Here is a 16722-nt window from a genome sequence, read left to right as displayed (position 1 = left end):
GAATTAACCTATGTAATTGTGTGAGAAATAATTAGCCTCTCGACATTTTGTTAAGATAAAGTCAAAACCCGTGTTAGAGCCCCCGTAGTTAAAAAAAAAAACAAAAATAAAAATAAAAAACAACGACGCGTGGGCATTGCCCGCAGATTGATGAGCGTAGCGCGAATCTGCATAAAAGCCGCTGTCCGGTCGACTAAGCACCATGGTGTTTTTCTGAGAATATTGGCCGCGGCAGTTCAGAAACTTGGGTCTTAGATTACTGTTTTGCAATTCCGATAGCAGGGAACGAGCCAGATTATTAATGATTATGGTTTCACGTCTAAATAGCTGGCGCTTCGTGCAATTTGCGCTCGTAACTATTGTACTTTCTCAAAGTTTGGTCACCAAATTTAACATGTAACTTGCGCGTATCTCTCGATTTACTTATGGAGAACATATCGAAAATAAGCGATATTTTAACGTGTATTTTGCACAGGCGCATTTTTTGCTTCGCAGATAGGCTTTTAGCAATTTTCTAATTAAATTTGGAATATTTATTTTAATATTTTGTAAATATGAAATCTTTACATTAAAAATGTAAATTGATAGCAGCATAAGGGGATCTCTAAAATCTTTTCAAATACAGTGGGGGAAATGTTCTCGTTAAAATGATAAATATTAACAGAGTTTTCCAATATTTTAGTTTACAAATTGTAATGAGTTGATATTTGTCTTCGTCTGCTTTTCGCTTCATTTCGATAAATCCTTTGAGCGTCGGCGTGTTTTACTCAAATAAAATTTATTTACCCGGAACGTTTAAGAGACATTTGGGCTTTCAAAAAATTTTAATTTTCCGGACGATCTATCTTATTACAGAAGCTCTGGTGTAATTATCGACAAATTTTTCACACTGATACATGAAACAAACCTCGAGTTATTTATTTGCCAAAGTAAGACAAGAATAATAAAATGCGCATAAAATATTTAAATAATTTAGATTCGTTAATTTGATATCTGCGAAAATGTTCCCGTCGCGACACGCAGGTCAGAGACAAAGATGAAACACGTATTCTCCATTCGGCTCGAGATATATCGTTCGTAAGGGCATCCACAGGCGACCGATCGACGCATTCGTCCCTCGGGAAAAGAAAGCAAGATCCAGTCGTCGGGTCGTCGACGGTCAAGAAAAATCTCACGTTTTCATGGCATTATCGCACTCGTCGACTCGTCGATTTTTTCGCCTTCTATATTTTTTTGCCGTCTCGTTCTAGCACCAAGAATTTCGCGGATATTCAATTTGGGAAATAATCCCGGGTCTGACCTGACCGCCCTTTCGCGGCAACATTGTTCCGCGTTGCGGTAAACTAATTTGCTCGCGGCCGTGGTTTTATCGAGCGCCTCTCAATAAATCTCCGGGTAACGGACGACGGCTCTCGACCGTGTTCGGCAATTAAAGTTGTCGGCGCCGCCGATGTCGATGATAATTGGCGATCCGTGTTAGGGGGTTAATCTTCAGGGCGCTGAATAATGGAAAAGTCGACGTTTGAGTTTCCTCTCGCGTGCGTCACAATACCACTTTACATATCCGATTTATTGCGTCGCGTTATTTTTATTTTATTTTACTTTTTTTTTCTTTTTTATTTTCTTTTACGGTTTCTGGGTCACGCCGTTAAACGTAGTAGTCGAGTTCACAGATTTACTCTTAACTCTAAATTCACACCTCATTTATAACTTGCTAAAAGCATACTTGTACCGCTGCAGAGAGATATATGCGGGTAGGCAAAAGGCACTCAAGTGATTCCAGCGTTTTAGAAAGTATTCGAACCGCCCTTTTAAGAAGCCGTTTATGATTTACGATGATGACACGTTTTGGAAAAAGTAAACTTGACTTTCTCCTCATACGCGAAGAATGACAAATATATATGTATAGTGACGTACGTGGCTGTTTCGTGCTTTGCTCTCCGCTGTTTTTTATCGAGGTTTTACTACTCCGAGGGCTCGGAAAAACGCTCGCGAGTTCAAAACCGCCTGGCGAACGCAATATCTCGAGGGATTAATTGTCAAGTGTTCCGAATGATACAAATCGAATGCACACAAGTGTCATTTGCATTGCTGCCGGCTCGTCTTCGAGTGGGAAGCGATGTATCGTTACGGCTCGTTTGCTCCGTTTGCAATTACGCTTCCTCCCGCGTTCTGCATCGGGCGTATCTTCTCTCTATATATACGATCAATCTCGTGCGACGCCGATCGTTTTTGTATCGCGAGAATGTTTCAATTTCTTGCGGCGTTCGCGACACTTCTGCCGTCTTCGTCGCCGTTTTATCGAGGATTTTAATTCAACGGGATTCTCGCCGACCGAGAAGATATCTGATGTTGCGTAAAAAGGGAATTTGGACGTGGCTTCTCTTTGGAATGCTAATTACTTCATTTCTCATCGCTCGCGCCGTCTTGCTTCGTTACTCATTAAGCGATGATCGATCGTTTCGCCGCCGTCGAGTGCTCGCGCGAAACAGACGACGTAAACACCCCTCTCGAAAATGTTCCACGCCGAACCGGCATTGCCGCGCCTCTCTACCGTGATCGTTGTGAATTCTCTTCGATCACCGTGCCGAAGAAATTGGGACGCGGAACGAGAACCTCGTTGTGCTTTTTAAGCCTCGCGTCTCGTGAAATTTATGACTGCCGGTTTAGCGCCAGTAATCCAACACCTGATAGTTTCATTCCACCGCGCGCACTCGCACAGTTATTTGCCAAAACATTTAACATTTTTAGATAATATAATTTATTATTAATTTTTTAAATAATACAGTTATTAATTTTGTAGTATGATACCTCGACAATTTATTCATCTTTCAAAAATCAGCACTGAAAAAATAAATCGTTTAAGTTAGCGTTGCAATTAGCAAGTCCAATTATAACTTTTAGTTACATTAGTCGTGAAAACAAAAAATAAATTGCTTCTTTTTTTTTTTACGACGTTGAAAGCGACGAAAGGAATGCTGCCGCTGCGCGTGTGAGAGTAATTATTAAAAAAAATACCTACTCTGGCGATGTAACTTTTCAGGAAACAGATTATCACGGCCGATTCGATCGTTCACGACGAGAGTCAGCGGGTCGCGGTGGTCCATTAGTCTTTGCGAGGAGTAAAAAGCGGCGCCTAATCTCTCGCGTCCGGCGCAATTTCGCACCACGTCGCTAATTAACCCGTGAACGCGACGACAAACTGCGCGCCGCGCGCCGGGCGGATTTCTCACGGTGGCGATAAGGATTCATAAATTATCGCGGCGGGCCATTAGCTTTCCGACCGGCGCGTCCCGGACGGGCCGATTAATAATCGAATTTATTGGAAGCTGCCAATTGATATATCGGATTAGCCTCTCATTTGTCCACGTTTACGAGCGAATTCGCTCGTATAATAGCGGGTTTTATGAACGGTTCGCCGGCAGGTGGTATCCCGAGGGACGGTCGCGCCCGCACGAAATCACCTAGCCTGACCCGACGCGTTTTTCTTCCTTTCTTTTCTCTTTTCTTTCCGTCGGCACGAGACGCGAATCGACGCCGCGTTAATTATAATTGCATCACCACGACGTCGTGCAACGCGACGCTTCAAGATGTCCCGCTTTAAACCTTGACGTCGTTGTCGTTAGAGTTACGAGCCGTAAGCATCTGGACATCGTCGCACCATCTCTTTACATGAAACATAGACGAGTCGTGTGCGTGAGATCGCAAACGGCAAATATCAAACGACTTTTTTGTACTTTCTTTAAATATTATAATTTTTTTTTAATTTTATATAAACATACGACATTTAACAAATATTTGGTAAGACTGACAAGTCTGGCATACAGGTTCAATTGCGCCTTTACATGTTGGAGTAATACGAAAACGATTAATACGCGTTAGCTTATGTTGTTTCGTATGAAAGCGGGCTGTAAAAAATTATATATGCGTTTACGTAGGCTCGTGGAATAACAGGGGAGTATCGCGAGGCGCTTGCTCCATTTTCCACGAACGATATTTCGTGCCGCGAATTTACCGCGAAGACTCGCAGGCCAGGCATATGCATCGCGTATTCGCGCGCGGGTACGTGCCCAACATTAAATCAGCGTTGAATCTAAACACCGCAACATGCCGCGGCGATTTGCACCCGTCGCTTAAATCTCTTTGATGCGTTCCACATTATAGCGCCTGCAGAGACACGCCGCGCTGACCTGTGGTCCAGCGCAAATGTACGTAGAAAAGTACACGCGTTCTCGGTATCGTGCAAACAAACAGCGGCGGAAATATTTATCGTTCGTTCCGTCGTACCTTTAGGTATCCCCGAGGGAACGCGGCGGCAGAGGATCTCTTCTCATCGATCATATTTAATTGAAACCCAACACCTTTCGTCCTCAAGTGTCCCTCTATAAATTTAGATTCACCGCCGACTGTTTTCACGAGGAGTCGTTTTCCGGTGAGACGCGGTGTTGCGAGAGAAAGAGAAAGAGAGAGAAAAAAAAACGTGACAAAAGAGATAGTTCGAGTTGTTACCTGAGAATATTTCAAATCCATTATTAAAAATAATTTTGTCAATAATTTTAATTCTAATTATTCGCGACACTCAGTTAAAGTCGATTTGTATGCGTTAATATTTTCGGAAAAAAAAAACTTTTCTTTTAAATAACGTCTTAGATTGTAGAAGGCGTGAAATGTTTGCCCGATTAGTCAATCTCTAGTGCCCGATCAGCAGGCGACAATTATCGATCTCCGTCATAATATTTCCACTATGTTTGACAACACAATTTAGCTCGTATCGTAAATCTTATTGCGTTCTAAACGGTGGTGGCAGATAGACGTTTATCGGGGTTGAACAAATTGAGCCTTTCGGGCCTTGGTTACGCGCCAAATACGTCATGATCGTTCGTGCCGTTGCCAACCCGGCAATTACATCGAGAGTCGGCCGATTTCTTTCGCTGCATAAAGAAAGAGAAAGAGAGAGAAAGCTGGAGCCCGATCGGCACCAATTATTTGTAATCAGTTGATCTTCCCGCTATCGATCCGCGCTTTCTCGTGAATGCACTCTCGAATGATGGATACCGCGTTAAAGCACTTCGGCTTAGCTGACTGTGTCATTAACTCTCGAGACGACGCTGCTCGTCTTCGACACCCAGGGGTTCAACCGATTGAAGTGGCCCTCTCCGCGATCCTTCGTCAGCGCGCTTGAAACACAAGTAAATGCGCAAGATTACAACGCTAGAAGAGCGGATCGCTCGTATCGAGTAGCGTAAATTTGCATGGAGAAAGCTAGCCAAGACGGCGAGTCTAGTCCTTCAACAGTTAAGCGTTCTGATCCTTCTTAACTGTCTGTACATATAGCATTCAAATTAGAGATTTTTTTTTCTCCGACGTATAGACATTCAATTCAAATCATCGTCGTTAAACGTTAAAAAACGAAGTTGCGTTACGAAATGAAACTTTAGAGACGTTTGATCTAGACATTTGATCCTTTCTCCGATAACGTTTGAAACATAAATCGCGTATTTATCTTTTAAACTGTTTTTTTTTCTTTAATGCAAAATTACCTAATTGATTTGACGCTGAAACGAAGATATTTTATTTCTCTAATACGCTGTTTTATTTTTTTTCTAATTATTTATGAAGAAAAAAGTTATCTGTCGAAATAGTAGAATTTTATTTAGAAAATTAAGCATTTAATCGCGCGGAACGAATGGACAATGGTCGCTAATCTATTCGACAACTCGATACTCGGACCCGGTAATCTTTGACTTTTCGAACGTTAGTGCTTTGCCACGCGACACCGCAGACGTCGCGGCGAGCTCGGCTATCAGGTTACGCCCTATTACACTTCCCATGCATTTATTACGGGGTCTCCCTTCTGTCGTGGAAGCAGGTCCTCATCCTGCACACCTTCCTGACTCGTCCAGGTCCCTTTTCACTCGTCAACGTCTCGTGTTCCAACCACTTCTACGCCCGGCCAATCAGTGCTACGAGCGATGACGTCTTCATTCATGGGGACCAAGGCTCTGCTCCGCGTCACTCTTTCTCGAATTCCTTCCCTTTTTTTCGTCTCGCTTGCTAGTCAGCCTTGCGCTAATTGATCCTAAGTGGGTTTTTTGGAAAGAAACTGTAGCCTTCTTCTCTTACGCGTTACTCCTTCGAAGGTCCAACTTCAAACTAACGCTTGCATTAACCAGATGAGTAAAAAAAAAAAAAAAATGAACCGTATATGTGTTTCGCAGGGTATTAGAAAAACTTTTAAACATCTTTAAAACGGTATACAGTAGTTCCTATAACTTTTAAAGAACCGACGCGCGATGATAAACTTAATGACTACGAAAGTTTTATATAATTTCTGGTATTAGGCGCATTTGCAACGTCTTTTGTTAAAAAGCTACTTTTAATTAAGTTCTCGCATTAAATATCAACTCGGTGTTGAGCGACTCTGCGCGTGCGACGCTGTATTTACGTAACGTTTAACAAAAGGCGGCAGCCAGATTCCGCGAAAGAACTAACTCTCGAAACGGGAGAAGCGTTCACGCCGGGAAGTATCGTTTAAGCGCTCATAAATTGGGAGTAGCGCGAGAGTCCATTAAAAAGTAAACGTAGCGGGTGCGTTTGCACTTGTACCGCCTTAATTGTTTCTAAATTAAAACTGCGTTTCGTGGGTTGATTAATGTATGTAACGCGCTCGCTATTTTTTTTTTTTTTTTTTTTTTTTTTCTTAATGGTTTTATGGCACCGTTTATATCTCAAAATCAAAAAGATTTATCTTTTTTATTAACTTTATTAATTGATATACCAGCATCTCTACATTAATATTTTGCATTTTATGTTACAGTCGCAGAAATCTACAACTCCGCTGAAGTTCACGCAAATTGGTAAGTCGCATAACTTTTTTTTTGTTATTTGTAATTAGGGTTTTTTAAAAAAACGTAAAGAGAGAAAGCGAGCAGCGTACGATTTTTGCGGTTAACGGCGTCAAAGGAACGGTCCGATCTCGGAGGCTCGCGTGGTGGCGAACTATCAATTTAATCGTCCGTTGATGAATGAACGGGTCGGTTTTTTTAAAGTGGCCGCTTTTTTTTTTGTTTTTTTTTCTTCTCACCATCTTGTCCTCCTTTCTCCATACGTCTCCGCGCCTCCATCTCCCTCTTATATCTTGCGATGTATGAGCTCGTTTCCCCCGTTAACTCCCTCGTTATCTTCTTTTCTTCGTCGTTCCCTTCGTCACCGTATCACTTCTGCTCTCGCATTCCTCTTTCTTCGTCTCTCGTCTCTCGCTATATCACCGACTCGCTGCCCGTGCCTTTCTCGCGTGCAGCCTCTTTGTATTTCTCCACGTCTTTGCGCGTAATCTTTCGTCCGTTCTCCTTTTGCACATCTGTGCTCCTTTGTGTCCTTCTTTTCTTCCCTTCGAGGGCGAGGCGTGCATACCCTTCGGTCGTTGCAGCGCTTGCTTTCCTGGCAGTCGTATATTCACGTGCCGCGCCCTTAAATTATGCGCACAATTACGCGTACTCGGAACGCGTAAGCACATCTGAGATGCAGACGGTGCACCCGAGTAAGTGCATCAGCTGGCCAAGGCGCGAAAGCGGAGAGCCAAGATCGCCGGATACGACTGGCCGACCGTACCCATTTGTCTTTTCTTTTCCCTTTTTTTTTCCCCTCCTCGTAGGTGCTAATGACGAGGCAAAGTGGCTGGTATCGGTAGCCGAAGTGCTCTCGACTCGGGCGGTGAATTGAGCCGCGCGCAGAGCGTATCGCACGGTAAGATTGGCTCGTGTCACGTAACGCGTTTCGAAACGCGTTGCGGCTGTCACACGTTGATGCCACGCAACCGTATGGGGTGTCAAATGTAGAGTGCCTACTTACGAGCGACAGCGAGAGAAGCGTTTTTAAGTCAAAATTCTGCGTAAAATGGGGAAATTTTTGATAATTCACGAATGTACCTTTCCTTTATCGAATAACGGATATCGGTCGAACTGAAAGTTATTTGACCTTTCGAGTTAAGATATAATAATCTGCACACATCTGGAAATTTTATAGCCGAATGGCGGACGTAGAAAAACTAGTTAGTGATTTATATTGTAATAGAGAGGGAGCGAGCCCGTTAATAAAGAAGCGAGATCTACGTTATTAATCTTATTGCCACAATTTGCATTAACGTGTATGACGGCACGACTCAACGGTCATCGATGTCCGATTCAGAGAGATTAAAGTATGAGTTCGTCGAGCAGTTGCTAAGGTAATAAACGTTATAGAACGATAAACACGAGAGGTAAATAAAATTGAAATTACGATTCGCGCTATTCGAAACCGCAGGAATACATATACTGTCAAGTTCTGGTCGATTAATTTAATTAATCGCTCCGTCGCGACGAGCGGTCCTTTAACCGCGATTCCGAGCGAGATAGAGCGATCACCGCGCGCGCGGACATCCATTCCGCTCTTGTTTCGTATCAATTAATAATCCCTCGCACTTGTCGCGCGGATATTTATGTAATGCGCTCGAATAAACACGTTCTCGCGATTGCGTTCTGAAATTTCTCACACGCACGTGTTTCGCACGTACGATAACTGTGCAAGCTTGTCGTTCAAGGAGAAAATTCCGGTTTGCCGACCACGCTGATCGCTGTTTTACCAATTGTGTCGACGTTTCCCTTTTAAGAGAGAAATCCCGACGGCATTCGGCGGGCTAACTTTAGAATGCTCGTTGCATAAGCACGTAACTCGCGGGCGATAAAAAAAAAGAAAAAAAAAAAGAAAACAATAAAAAAGGAAGGATACGCTATTACCGCGGAATTTAAATCTCTTTATCTTCCCACGCGTAGGATTAATATCCCGTCGCAATTCATCCTCTTAGTCGTAACTTGAACAACAACGCGAGTAAACCTTATTGCTCCATCGCGTGCATGAAGGACTACAGCTCCAATTAAAGCGTTCAAAAAGCATGGTTAAATATTTTGATTGGGACGAAGTGAGACTTACATTACGATCTGATTTTTTTCTGTCAAAAGCACTCTGTTTATTTGGATAATTGTTAGACAATTATATGTTTTTTTATCTAACAATGCAATTAAATTCTGCAACGGGTGAGACATGTGCGTTCGTTCTACGCTTGTAAATTTCACCGCGCGCCGTAACGTCGTCGCACGCACACGCATAAATCGCGCGCAACCCTTCGGGATGCGTGCACCGGGCATAAAGACACGCTCGCGCACGTCCATTTGGGAGCGTGAGCACACGAGCGTGCTCGTATCCGCGGAAGAGGATCTGCAGGGAACAAGAGAGCGAAAGAGACGCGCGAGCGAAAAACGCGCGACGAAGACGAGGAAGGGAGGAAGGAGGTTGACTGCGTGTTCAAACAAAGGTGAGCCTGCAACCTGCACCTTCGGCCGCACATAACGCGCCTCTTAGCTTCTCGCACTCCGTACGCGCCTCGCTACCTTCCTTTCCTTCCCATCGTAACCGTTTTCTATCGTCGCTTTCGTGCTCTCTTCCCGACGGTTCTCCTCTTCTTTTTGTCGACGTTTTATACCTCGGAAGTTACATCTAAGCGGAATGTCTTGTTGCCAGGTGTATTAAGAAAGACCTCCCAACTTTTCTTCCGTTGGCTCTACATATTTCCTTAGGACGTAATTTGTTTTCGACATGTGTCTTTTTACACGAAATTACTTTACTTTATTTTTTTAAATATATTAAATTTACGGTAGCGCGAAACGTGTCTTGACGTAACGTGCTTAGAGGTAGGTGTGATGTTTAAGGGTCGTCAGACGTGAGACGGATGGATGTCCCCGCGTCACGGTTACACGCTAATCGAACAGTAAATTCGTTTAAGCATTGGCGAGTACATTCGCATGCAAATGTCCGCGGTAATAAATTGAAGGGCTGCGGCGGGCGTGCGGTGCTTCGGTTATACGTCGTAAAGCTCGCCGATGGTATTCGTGATAATTGCCGAGATTCTAACAGCGGGTAATAAAACGGAAGAAATGGGGGAGAACGAGAGAAAAGCGGAAGAAACGAGGGTGGGGACAGTCAGTCGCGTTGTTCTTTAACGAACTGTATCCGTGATCGTGATTAAAATTATTTGTGCGCCTAATCAACTTATCTGCGATCATTTTGCTGAGTTTTGTTTGTGCCTTCATTCACTTTCTCGCAGCCTTATTTTTCACGGGTGTTTATCGGATATCCTCCGGGATCCGTTTACCCGTAGCGTAGTCCAAGTTTCAGCGCGCTAAGCTCTCCCGCCGATCTTTTCCGAAAATCTAAGTCGAGCGACTCCCGCGAGGAAAGTTTGCTCTAAGCATCTTATCCGAGTTCTAATTGGACACGCGTTTCTCGTAAGCCTTAAGCGATTATGTCAAGTTGCGCTTTTAGCACGAGACCCTTAGAGATTACTGACTCCGTTTTCAAGCACGTTAATTGCTCTAATCTGATTAATCAAATCTTATAACGACTCTTCTCGCTGATGGAATCATATCTTCTCACAGCGAGGAACGGGGATTGATTTTTTCTTTGTTTCGACAATTTATGATTGTATTTATTATTTAACGTCGAGAAGTAATTAATCTTCGCGGGAAAGTCCGTAAATTGTCGAATTGTCTTTTTCGGTGAGGGAGGTAGCAGCCACGTTAGCGCTATTTCGCCCCGGTTGTTAAGTCGGAGCGCGGCGGGACTTAATTTCAATAGGATTTTGTACCAGGGCTCCGTTAAAATCCTGGTAGATCTAAGGTATAACGAGACATTGGCGCGAGACGTGGCGCGCGGGTCTTAAGTATGGCGCATATGCACCGAAGGCGACGGAAAAGGAAGTAGAAGCATTACGAAGACCCTGTTATACAACGTCAGTCCGCGCGAAAGAATTAAATGGTAAACGAGTACACGCGTGCACGACGAAAACTACTCTTTAACTAAATACTTTCTTCATTTTTCCCCATTTTTGTTTTATCTTTGCATTTTTTCTTTTTTTTTTTCTTTGCTTTCAATTATTTGAGGTTTGCATAATATGCACTTTTGCATTTTTATCGCGATGGATTTGAACTCATTAAAATCATTATATTTTATTTGACGAAGCAAAACTTCTTTCTTCACTTGCAAAAATAAAATTGTTCGTGTCAAGCGACTGAAAGGTCTTACGTTCACATGGTGGATAACTAAGCGCCGCTAACTATCAACCGCATTATAATTCGCTAACAAACTTACAACTTAGTCCGAAACTAGATTATAACTAAATTGCATCGCTCCACATTCTTCCGCTACAGCAACTACTGTTGCGTGTTTAACTTTGAGAAACTAGTTAGCTCGTCCCGCGTGCGGATAAGAGAATGACACCAGTTCTTTAATTTAAAAATGACTCGTAACAAACGTTAAGAAAAGAAAAATGTCTTAATTAGCAATATTTAATTTTAATTTAGCAGTTTAAAAAATTCCGCGATTAAGTAAAAAAAGAAAAAAAAAAAGAAATGTATCGAGTTGTATTTGACGTATCATTTTTGTTTAAAGTATCAGTAATTTCTTTTAAAGCTCAATGCTATATTTCTTGGATGTAAAAAGTATCGCTAAACAGATAAAAACAAAACAGAAATGGTTGAAAAGGTAAAACTTGCGGAGCACGTTTCTGTGAGTTCACCAGCAAATCCGCCGACTTCCGCCTTTTCGCGAAGACTGGCTTACACGTCCACTCGTGATTAGACAAAGCAAACACCACAAAGACCGTAAGAGGGACGTATTCCGAGGGAGTGTTTCGAGGCGACGAAAGAGTCGATGAGCGGTGTAAGGAAGGCCGAGCGAGACACAAAGAAAAGAGCACGGGGAAAGGGAGACACTAATAGTGCTGATCCCACTGCAAGCTCTGGGAGGTTTAAGTCTCGGTTAAGTGGCGGATAATGAATATGCTAACGTGTGCCGAGTACGCGCGGAAAGCTTTGCACTTCGGTATTGGGTTCAAGTACCTTTTGCAGTTCGGACGAGCGCGAACGCACGCGTTTATCTCTCGCTAGTTCTTAGAACGAACACAGTAACGTGCTGCATTTTTTAAATTTAGTAAGTACACAGTAAAAAATAAATTAAATTTTTAACGGCATTAACAAAATTAATACTTTTATATGTATACTTTATTTAAATATGTCTTTAAATATTTGTTTATAAAAATTATTTTATATTTTAATAATTTTGTTCTATTTTGATGCCTTATAAAATATCATAACGTCACATTTAAATGTTGCATATTAAAATATAAATATCACTTTAGATGAAAAACTATCTCTAAATATTTAAAATATTGTTTAGTATAATGCAATACGGAAGTAGTATGTTTCAAATACAAATTTATTTCCGTTCTTTTATGGGCACGAATAAATTTTATGTTAAGTATAAGCAGTGAGATACGTTAGAGAATATCGCCTGTGATGCTGATGCATTTAAAGCCCCCATATCGCTGTCAGTGCACATTAAAGGAAGTACTTGTGAAACGATACGAAGGCATCTCGAGAAATTCAATTCCATGACACTCGATTAATGCGATATAATGAACTGGCGAAGCGCGAACGCGACACTTCCCTCTTGCGATCGGCGACACGATATATCGTGTGCGACGACGACGACGACGACGACGACGAGAATGATGACTTTTCGTCGTCGTCGTCAACGTCTGTTTCAGTTTAGGTTGATGCTCTTCTCTTGAGCCCGCAACGCGAGACTGGTTTATCGCGGCGGAATAATATTGATTAAGTTTTAAGATGGGTATTGCTGATAGCTCCGCACTTCATGGCCGGATTAACACGTACGCTGCGAATATCTCATCGCTGGGACCGTAAATCGATCTCGTTACGCCGCGGCAGCATCGGATAAATCGTCCGCGACTGGTAATTATTTCTCAATGGCGCGTTACGACTTTGAATTCATTAGAGATGGAAGTTGCAGCCGAGCAAGTTATTTAACAAACATGGCAATTAAAGAAAAAGGGTGTCGATAACGTAATAGGGCCAGTTTTAGAAATATTTACGCCATGTGAAAATACAGCAGATTGAAACGTTGCAAGCTGTTTTAACATTGCGTTATTCTTTTTTTGCGAGATAAATTTTTTTTAAATATATTTTTACGATTGCAAATCAATGTGCAAATTTCATTATTGTTAAGCACCGGCGAGTGACATATTGAATTTTCTTTTAACAGTTTCGCGTACGGAATTTGTCGTTTTCGTATCCCAAATTCTCCGACAGTAAGCGCGCTCGTGCAAAATAAACGCACGAATTACGTTCGACGATCCAAGCTTCTCCCTTGATCGTAAACACCCCTCGATCTGTGCCTACGCCGACCGAACCGAAAGTTAGTTAAGTTAGGAATTCGTGGAAGCGCCGCGCGTTAATTTAATACCGCGTGAAATTTCGCTTTGCGCGCCGCGCAGATCGAAGTCTTGACAGAGTGGAAGAACCGGAAGGGTTGCGCTGGCAAGGGTGGGAGCGCGTCTCGGTGACCGATTCTGTTTGAGAAGCAACCCTTGCCCGAGGGTGCCGCCGGGGTTAGAATAAACATGGGGTAAGCCTTTGGTCGTCGGGGATGGATACAGTTGAAACGCGTATCGTTCCGGCATAGTCACGCGTATTGTACAAACAGGGGGAGTTTCTAATATATACCGGTCACATACGCAACGACGACATTGGCCCGGCCATGTGTGTCACGGGTATAAAAATTATTGTCGCGAGATATATTACGCGCAGGGACAGCTTTTCTCGTCACAGCGTAAAATAAATTGGTAGATGGATCGGAGATTCGCCGCGTCACGTGCGAGTAGCTTTTAACAAAAATGCTGACTTAATCTCCGGGGGCCAATCAAAGCGAAGGAGCGAGTGGTGTTCGGTGTAGAAGGAAAGCGGAAAGGAGTGAAAAGGAGATACTGATTTCAAGAGGAGGCTCGAGGGAGCTCTTATTCGTCACTGCGGAAATCTCGAAACGAGCGGCGTCGCTTCAACCTGCGCGACGAGTACGTCACGGGTTGACGCGGGGGACCGTATTTTCTCGCGGAAATGTCGTGGCGCGGGATTGAAGGGGTGATTTGTGCCGAGAGTGAGCGCAACGAGGAGGGCGAGTGGGATCGGCGTGGCAGGACCGATCCCGGAGTTCACTAACCGTGGATGGAAACGGTTGCTGCATGTTACGAGGTGGAGGCGCGTTCGGTGCAACGACGGGGACACTGCGAGACGTGACGCGGACGAGAGAAATTGCGGAAATCCGCATTTCCGCGCCCGGTTCCGTAATGACGGAGGATAGCGACCGAGGAAAATGGTGCACGAACGGTTATCTTACGAAGCGTATCTTATAAAAGTGAAGAGCGTCGTTGTCGTTATCGCGGTCGTCGTTATCGCTGACGCGCTTTCGGTGCAACGTGGCCCAACGAATATTACGGCTGTCCTTTTCTGCTCGACTAGGATTTCAAACGGGGCGGAATTCACGAACCGAATCTGTGGCAGTAGTTTCTCGAGTTTATTCAATCGCATTAACGGTGAGTCGACAGGCTCACATTCATTATATAAATAATGTGTACTTTGGAATACGTTATCTCGCTCGTACATGTTCTCTACTTCGCCAGCGAGTGATTTAATTAGCATGCGTTGGGTAAACTTAATTACTTAATGTTGCGCGAATAGTTCTCCCCGCGAATGATAATATTGAGCCATTGCCGTATGAATGAGTCGGTAGGTGGTACGACATGTTAATGCGACCACTCGTGCTACTTAACACGACGTTAGATTGAAATTAATCCGGTGGGCGTGGTTAATTATTCAATCAGAGTCGCTTTTCCCTCAGAACGATCTTATCTTCACCGCGTCAAATTAATCATCGCGTAATAACGTCGTAACTTCGTTCAGCCCCTATCTTGAAAAGCTAGAAATTAGATATCGTCAGTTCGGAAAGGCCACGCCGGGGATCTCAAATTATACGCCAGCTGAAGATAAAACCTCAAAATTATGAGACTACCGTTCTTCATTATCATGAAATTCGAATCACAGTATATTTTCCTTTTAATTGCATGCCCTGGAAAAAGTATCTTAGATCTTTACGCTACGCAAATCGTTCATGTTTTACTCGCTGTAACGATCGACGTTTTACTTTGTACCGTGCGTTACAAACCGTAACGTCACTTTGTAATTTTCTGTAAAATGCTATTTCTGATACGGAGTCTCTCTTACAACTTCGTTATATTTGCTCTCGTCCCTATACCCAGCGGAATATGAAATCGGACCGTCCTGCCACCCGACTAATTTCTAAATTTATCATCGTCATAGGCGAGGGGTGTGGTGGAGGAAGGAAGGAAGGGGGTGAGGGCAATTTCAAGTTCGAGCGCGGTTAAAGCTCAAACTTAAATTATGTATCAAAATGAAATTATACTCTCCCGCCGTCCCACGCGATCCAACGCCGATGGAGTCTCCTCTCGTCCCGGGGATTAATTTATGAAACTTATGCCGTCCTGAGACGGGCTTAAATCTTTTCACGCTCGGCGTGCGCGCTCGCTATGAGTGTCGTGTCTCGTTGTTATCTTAACGGCCGTGATTGCTAACGAGAATACAGACTGTTCGTTATCTCGGTGGCGAGAGCGTGCGCAGGCTCTCGGTAGCGCTTTATACATACATCGGCACCGGGAACACCGCGAATGCACGAGGTAGATCGTAAACTGCGCTATATCGTCGTTCTTATGAATTGCTAACTCGGAAACCAGTTAATACTTTGGTAACTGAGTCTGTTAATTATGCACGCTTAAATTTAGATACCATATAGTTCCGCAGCATTTGTGAATTTATTAAATTCTTGCAGTAATTAAAAAAAAATTTTTTTTTTTTTTTTAATTTTTTGTGCAATATCCTGAGAAATATTTTTTGTTTAAGTACGATATATTTTAATGTAATCTCTCCGTTTATACTCTCAAAGAATTGCAGAATATTTTGTGACACTTGTTGACAAATAAGATCACAATCTAATGATTCTGAATGGCGTGCCTCCCGTGTGCAATTTTTATTACACGTTGCTGCACGCGTCTCTTTTACGACTGGTTTTCGCTGCAAACATGAATGCCATATAATTATAAAAACTTTAGACTGTAAAGAGCTAATTAATCTCGCAGCTCGGCACGATGTGCGCTCGTTTGAGACCACGCGCGCGCTATCCGGTGACATACATAGTTAATCGCGCGAAACTCGTTCGCCGAGTGTGACTACTTTAAGGCAGAATCTCGCAAAAATTCTCGCCGCTGTAAAGATACGCATTGCGTAAATCACGCGCTCGAGCGGCGCAACATTAGAGAACGAGCCTGCTTTAACGTCGAATGATGTCTATAGAGAGAACGCGGAAAAAATAACGATGGTAAATGCGTTGCAACACCGAATCGAATGAAGAGAATCGCTGTGAAAAGAATTGCATACAAAATTGCTAATTATAATAATAAATTCGCACGGATAATAGTTGTAAAAATTTTATAAAATCGTAAAAAAATTTAGAAAAAATTTACACAGTTGAGCTTTTAAATTAACCACGTTCTTCACGGCTTCGGCGTCTGTTAATTTGGTTAGACTAAAATTCACGAATCAAGGTTCACTAATCAGGTTTCACGAATTTGTAATTTATCCCGCGTCACGACTCGATATTCTTACGTCGCGGTGAACCAACGTCGAACAACGACTACGCCGTGTAATTTCGACACGAGATGTGCCGCTCAGACGTTCGCTCACGTAGACCGCGCGCCGGTGCACT

General features: G+C 43.1%; 1 protein-coding gene across 1 annotated transcript in view; it reads right to left on the bottom strand.

Annotated features, from left to right (window-relative positions):
- LOC139105069 (netrin-1) overlaps positions 1-16722 on the bottom strand; it is a 141231-nt gene that overhangs the window by 58660 nt on the left and 65849 nt on the right. The window lies entirely within an intron of this gene.

The sequence above is a fragment of the Cardiocondyla obscurior genome, linkage group LG08, assembly GCF_019399895.1.
Source record: "Cardiocondyla obscurior isolate alpha-2009 linkage group LG08, Cobs3.1, whole genome shotgun sequence".
Lineage (NCBI taxonomy): Eukaryota > Metazoa > Arthropoda > Insecta > Hymenoptera > Formicidae > Cardiocondyla > Cardiocondyla obscurior.
The sequence above is the reverse complement of the archived record's forward strand: the minus strand, read 5'-3'. Positions and strand labels throughout refer to the sequence as shown.